The sequence below is a fragment of the Vulpes lagopus genome, chromosome 5 (assembly GCF_018345385.1).
Source record: "Vulpes lagopus strain Blue_001 chromosome 5, ASM1834538v1, whole genome shotgun sequence".
In the NCBI taxonomy this organism is placed as follows: domain Eukaryota; kingdom Metazoa; phylum Chordata; class Mammalia; order Carnivora; family Canidae; genus Vulpes; species Vulpes lagopus.
The window spans coordinates 100,388,517-100,395,892 of record NC_054828.1 but is presented as its reverse complement, the minus strand read 5'-3'; positions in this window follow the sequence as shown (position 1 = coordinate 100,395,892).

Sequence of the window (7,376 nt, the reverse complement as noted above, 5' to 3'; positions counted from 1 at the left end):
ATATGGTTATTATCACCATCTTACAGGGGGCAAAACAGTCTCAAGATTGTTATGAACCTTGCCCAGCAAGCAAATAATAGAGGTAAACTTTGAGTCAGCTCTATGATGCCAAAATACAAACTATGTCCAACTGCTTCCCTGCCACTATGTATGTGCATGTTTCATTTGCTTCTTGCTGTGTAACAAACAACCTCACATCATGATGGCTTAAAACAACACTTTTTTTTTCATTCATCAGTAATTTGGGCAGGGCTTGGTGAGGACAGGTCATCCCTGCTTTACTTAGTGTCAGCTGGAGTGGCTCCAAGGCTAGATCAAATCATCTGAAGTCTAGCTCACTCACTTGTCTGGTGACTAATACCAGCTGAGAGCTAGAACCTTAGCTGGAGCTGCTGATGGACCAAACATTTAACGTGGTTTCTCCATGTGCCCTGAACTTCCTCTTAGCATAGCAGCAGCTTCCAAGAATGAACATCCCAAGAGACAGAGCCAAACAGAAAGTTGTAATCACCTTTACTAACCCAGCCCTGGAAGACTCACAGCGCCACTTTCACCACGTTCTCTTTCTTAGAAGCCAGTCTCCACATCCAGCCCACGTTCAAGGAAAGAGGAATTCAGTGCTAGTTTCTGATGGGAGGAGTGCCAAAGAATTTCAGACATGTTTTAAAACCACTACGATGAATGCACCACTGACAGGTGGTCCACAGTTTATGTCAGGTGTTTATTTGCCAGCAGCACCATATATTGAAAGAGCATTGAACTGAGAGTCCAAAGCCCTGAGCAAGAGCCATTCAGCTGTATGGGACTGGGTATGAAACCCATGTATGAAAAGAGGAAGATGTGCTTCCAGTTCAGCCACTCTCCTCTATATGGGACTGAAGTTATTTGACTCCATTGCAGTCTCTAAAACATTGATCTCCATCAGAAGGAACTTTAGGATGCTGTTCCTCTGACATTTCACTTGATTCTCAGTTATGATAGACTGAGTCTTGCCTTGTCTTGTCACTGTGCCTGAGTCACTGTCTTTAAAACACAGCCATCCATGTAGTGGGCACTTCCTTGGTGCTCACTACAAGGGCACTACCTACTGGTACTTCATATTTGTTGTTTCATTTAGTTACCATATCAACCCTATTAAGGAGGTAATGTTCTCTATATCTAATTTACAGATAAGGAGACTGAATCTCAAGGGAGGTCAGTAATTTGCCTAGAAGTTAGTAAAGGGCAGAGCCAGAACTCTAGCCTGTGCCCTGGTCAGCCCCATTTTCTCCAGGGCACAGTGTCCTAGCCATGGATCCCTGTCCAACAACCAGGGCCTGCCCTCTGTTGGCAGGCTCCTGCATCACTCAACTGCCTATTAGGGCACATGACATTCTGAACTGTCCATCTCTCTGCTCCACTCACCTTTTGGAGCCTTCCCATGCTTCCTGTTGGACATTGGCCCTGCCCTTGTTATGAGCCTCTCATGAGACTTCTACGTGGGGATAACCACCACACTGTGTACACCCTCCTAACCTATGACACAGCCCTTCATATCTTCCCAGGCTATCTTGGTAATTAGATGGCACCTTAGTAATTAATTGGCATGGCTAGACAGCAAGACCAAGCAGAACAGAATCGTGAATTTAAAAAAAGCAAAGGCCCCAGAGTCAGACCAATCTAGATCCAAATCCTGACTCCACCATGTATTACTCATATGTAAAAGTAATGAGGCCCACGTTGCCTCATTGTGAAGATTCTTGATAAGTTAATACATGTACAGGGCTTGGCACAGTGCCCGGTACATAGTAAATGCTTAATAAATATTAGCTATCTTCACTGTTGTTATTATCAATAATATTTGTAAAAGATCCACTAGAGAGCCTAGCATATGGGAGGCATTCAAAAATGATAGCTGTTAATCTCATTGTTTAAGTCCTGGAAAAGCTACAGGAATTCAGAGAAGGGCCAGATAACAAGGTAGTGAAGACAGAAAACAGGCTGCCCGAGCAACTGTGCAGATCTGCAGATCACTGCCTAATCCTAGAACTTGGGTATGACTGGCCTTGATTAAGTGGAAACGCCTCCCTGCAGAACTGCCATCTTCATCTGCCTCAATTAGGAGATGACAAGAGCTTCCTGAGGTTGGATACGCCCGGGAAAAGGAATTTCAAGAAAGAAAACCAGAAACACTCTCTGTTTTTGCTCCTGCCCAGCATCTCCTGGTGTGGTGATGGAAGCCACCGGCCACGAGTTCCTGCCGTGCTTATCCAGTTGTCCTACTGGTCTAGTTTCATGGGCTTCACCTGAAGCTATAAGTTCCCAGAGAGCTGGTGAACATGGTCATAATACGGAATAGCTTCCCAGCCTCAAACCCACTCTAGGCTGAGCTGTTAACAAGAATAGCAAACAGGTGGACAGAAGGTAACTATCAGGTTTATAACAGATGAGCCATCACAGACGCACACATACACACAGACACACTCACACTGCTTCGAGCATTTGGGAGCTGCAGTACTGCTCTTGCCCTCTCCCATTGTATTTTTCCTGCTGCTACTTTCCCAGAATCGTTACAGCCAGGTCCACCAATGCTCGCAGCTCCTGAGTAAGTCTGACCAAGCTGGACTAAGGGGTGGGAGTAATCAAGTTCGAGCAGACCTGATGCCTTAGAATAATGTCACCAGCTCAGTTATAACTGCTTGGCTGCTGTGTTCCTTCTGATTTTCCTACAAGCCAGATGATCAATGAGGTGACAGTTACTTCCCCCAGACCACTCTCATTTCCCTCTTCCAATCAGACAAGGATCTGGTGCCCTCTGCAATGACCTCTAAGAGCTGACATTACTGCTCATGTTGCCTCTGAGTCTGAGTTCTTCCTTCCTGCTCCAAGCCTTATCCACTCTGGTATAGCCAGACTTCTTCTGCCTTGATTCATAGCCCCTAATTCTGCTAGAATCCAGTTCTCCTCTGTATTAGTCACCTATTGTTGTGAAAATACTATGTAATAAACACCCCCCCCCCAATTTGATGTCTTATAAGAACAGGGTTGTTTTTTTTTTTCACCCATAGCCTGTGGATGGGGTGGAGTGACTGATCCAGTGTCTAGGTCAGGTGTAGATCAGCTCTATATGTCATTCATTCTGGGACCAGCAGCTACCTAGGGCAGGTTCTTCTCATTACAGATGGGGGAAGCACAAGAAAAGTCTAATGAAAATTCCCTATGACTCTTAAGGCCTCGACCCAGAACTAACCATTGTCAAGTCCACCCCATTCTATTTGCCAAGCCAAGTCAACTGGCCAAGCCCCAAATCAGAGGGATGAGAATATATGCTCCACTTATTCCAGTAGGGTGTATGTAAAGTCATATGGCACAGGGCATGGCCATATAATTCTATTACAGCAAGGGAGTGAAGAATTGGGGGTGATAATCCAATTTCCAACATCCCTTAAATATTTGTGTCACCTGCATCTCTTGCTGTGATTTACCCATGTGATTGTTCCTCCTGAATTCTTAGAGAAGCCTACTGGCCTACTTAGCTCCTCAATCCCTGCTATTTCCTGGCTTCAGACAGGCTAGAACCAAGAGCTGAAAAGCTAGAAAGCTTTTGGGGAACCAAAGCAGCTTCTCCCCTCTTTCAGTCCCTCTTGCCATATGCTTTCTCTCTGTTCTCTCTGCACATATGCTTTATTTTTCTCTCTGGACACCGGCTCTCAATGCTGCTCCAAGGACACAGTGGAATAGAGCCTGTTCTAGCCCTGGGGCTACAGAAGCTCTCATTTTTAGCATCACTACCCAGCTGAAGAGTATTTCAGTGTCCACTCCCAAAATCCCAGAGAAAGACCCCAGTCAATCACAACTGAGATCGTGTAGCACAAACACAGTTACTCACTTTTCTAGATGGAAGAAAAGAGTGGTGTGGGGTGCCAGACACACACACACACACACACACACACACACACACACACAAAACCCCAAGACTCCAAACTGGAGTCCTCTGGTCTGACTCTGGTGAGAATATGTGTTTAGTTTGGCCATGAGGTTTTTAAATGTTTTGAATTACTTGACAAAATGTGGAAATTGAGAGTCCACATGTGAATTCAGATTTTTTTTTCTTAAGAAAGTAAAAGATCTCAACTGGAAGGGAATGTGAGGGTGCCTTTGGGGCCTGACAGTGTTCTGTTTCTTGATCTAGCTGCAGTTTATGCCACCATGTTCCATTTCACTTTTGTGAAAAGTTCATCAAGCTATACTCTTTAAATCCATACTTTTTGATATGTACATTACATCTTTCTTATATTTTAAAAATGTAGAAGATCTGGCAACACTGGAGGCACATTCTAGCAAAGGATGAGTCTGCTGGAACTGAGCAGTTTCCCTTATTGCCATACTCCTTGCCACTCCCTATTCTCTTCCTGTCACTCAGACTGAGGTTCTGTAGTCACTTATTGTGCTTAACTGTTTTCTCACAATAGACTTAAGAAGAAAGTCACCTTATTTCTTTTATATCCATAATTCCATCAAAAGCAGGGAAACAAAAGAGACCAGAGAAGGCCATGAATTTGCAGAAAAATGGAAAATGGCTTTTTTGGTTTGTTTGTAGAAATTAAAAATATTCTTCCAAATTTGACAAGCAAATAAAGTGGGTTGGTATCCAAAGAATTCAACCAAAGAGGCTGTGGCGGCTATACTGAAACTTAAGGATCCGAAAACAAAGGACTGGAGTTTCAACGCGTTTAATTTTTCAATGCACATAAAATAAGTGATCCAACTGTGAAACGAAGTTATGGAGTAAAACAGGTGAGAATACAGCTCAGGCACTGAAAACTTATGAATGGTGGGTTTGTAAAAGAGTATCTACTGAGGACAAAGGAAATTCATGCCTCGAACAAAAAAACAAGTATTTGCAAATGGAAGACTAAACAGAAATACTGTTGCTCAGCAAGATGACGACATGGCTGAGAACTTACAGGACAGGTTGTGTGAAAAAGTTCAATCATTTGTGGCATTTCCTAGAAAGGCTTATAAGAGCCCAGTTAAAATAATACCACCCAGTCAGCTATATTTATTTATGGTTCCAAAGAGACTTTGGTGTGATTGGAGAATTTTTGGGCATGGTGTCCATCACAGGCACAACTCCAGGAAATGGCTTAGTTTTGTTTGTTGAGAAGTCTTGAAAAATTTAAAACAGACAGGTCAAAATTAGTAAGACCGGCTGTGAAACAGAGCTCCTGAAGTGGTCAGCACTAACACTGACCTTGTTATCAAACTTAAATCCAAAGTAGCAAAATTTGCACAATGGAATACCTAAATAATTCACCAGGAATTGTGCTGATAAATAAGAAACAAAATGGAACATATCGTGGGCTAGTGAATTGGATTCACACCCATGGCTGAAAGCATAAAATTCAGTGCATTAGACACATAATAGTCATAACATTCATTGGTTCTGATAAATTAAGATTAGTTGGTGTATAATGTTAGTGTCTTTATTTGCAGATGGGAAAAACAGTTGTAAAATTGTTAACTTACTCATATCATCCAACAAAAAATGCTTACCCCAACTCACCAGCAAAGACTGAATCAAAGAAAATATCATATGCAGGGTGCCTGGTGGCTCAGTCAGTTAAGCATCTGACTCTTGAATTTGGTTCAAGTCATGATCTCAGAGTTGTGAGATGGAGCCCCATGTCAGGCTCCCTGCTCAGCGCAAAGTTTGTTTGAGATTCTCTCTTTCCCTCTGCCTCTTCCCTTGCTCTCTCTCTCTCTCTCTCTCTCTCTGTCTCTCTCTCACTAATAAATAAATAAAATCTTTTTTAAAAAGAAAGTATCATGAGCTCTTTAACCCATTTGGGTACTTCTCTGCAAGAATCTTCACAACTATGCAAATACACTATCAAATTTGCTCATTCATAGTGAAATTATATCTTTGGGAAACTCATCTGGCAAAGAGTAACCTGGTCCACTTTCCTATGCTAAAATTAATTTTTAGAAATGAAAGTGATCACTTAAATTGCTCTCCCAAAATTGTGGGGTTGAAGACAAGATTTCAAAAAAAGTTCTAATTTTTAAAAAATTATTTATTTATTTCTGAGAAACAAAGAGGGAAGCAGAGGAAGTGGCAGGCTCCCCATGAAGTAGAGACCCCTATGTGGGACTCCATCCCAGGACCCTAAGATCATGACCTGAGCCAAAGGCAGACGCTTAACCAACTGAACCATCCAGGTGCCCAAAAAGGTTGTAATTTTATGAAAATAAAGTTCTGTTATTCAATTCAGCTTTCTTTTTTTTTTTTTTTTTTTTAGTTTATTTACTTTTTAGTAATCTCTATACCCTACATGGGGCTCGAACTCACAACCCCAAGATCAAAAGTTGCGTGCTCCACCGACCAAGCCAGCCAGACACCCCTCAATTCACCTTTCTTAATTAAGATTATGGCAAATGGAATTTTTGAACCACAATTGAGTCCTCAAAACTAAATTTTGCAACATTAGAATGCCAAAATTCTACAAATATCTCAAGAGTAGTTACCCTAAATATAAAAACCATCATACAAAGATTCTATCCGTGTTCAGCCGTGAACAGCTGTTTCCCATTATGAAACTAAATAAAACTATTGCTCTCAGTTAAAGGATTCAAGGCTGAATTCTATACAGCACATCGCAACGTGAAACGCAAGACCTGACATTGACATGTTGGGGCAAAAGAAAAAGTGTCACATTTCTGGTTATACAGCAAAGGAGTAATGAGTTATGAAAGAAAAATAATAATAATTAAATATTTCTTTTTTAATGTTATATTTTTCAATTCTGAATGTAATATATAATCTCTAATACCATGCATGTTTGTATTATGTTATGTGCTTATGCAACGTTCAAATAAAAATGAAAGAAAGCTTGATTACATTTCTAGCAGCTGATTTTTCTTCAACTCAGCCCACTTTACTCCTCTTTGTTGCATTTCTGAATTCTATAGAAATCTAAGTTTGCAACCTCTAGTGTACACCATATATTATGTATTATTTTATTTCAATACATGCTCACTAGTTTAATGGTGAAAATGTGGAAAATTCAAAATAGAAAACTAAGCCCACTTATTACCTTGAGAGTGCTTATCAAAACAAAATCAAAACCATGCATTATACAAAATACATATTTTAATTACAATAGAATCACACCACACATAAAGTTTTATCAATTTTCCATATTTTTAAGTGTTCTACAAGTAAGATTTTAATGGCTATGTATTATTGTATGCTTGTAATATAACTCTCAACATATTTGCTGTTATTGCATATTTAATTTATTTCTCATTTAGAAAGCATTGGTCTTGATACCAATTCTGTTTCCATCTTTTTCTTAAACATAGCTATGCTTTTACTCATCATGTCTTAAACCTAC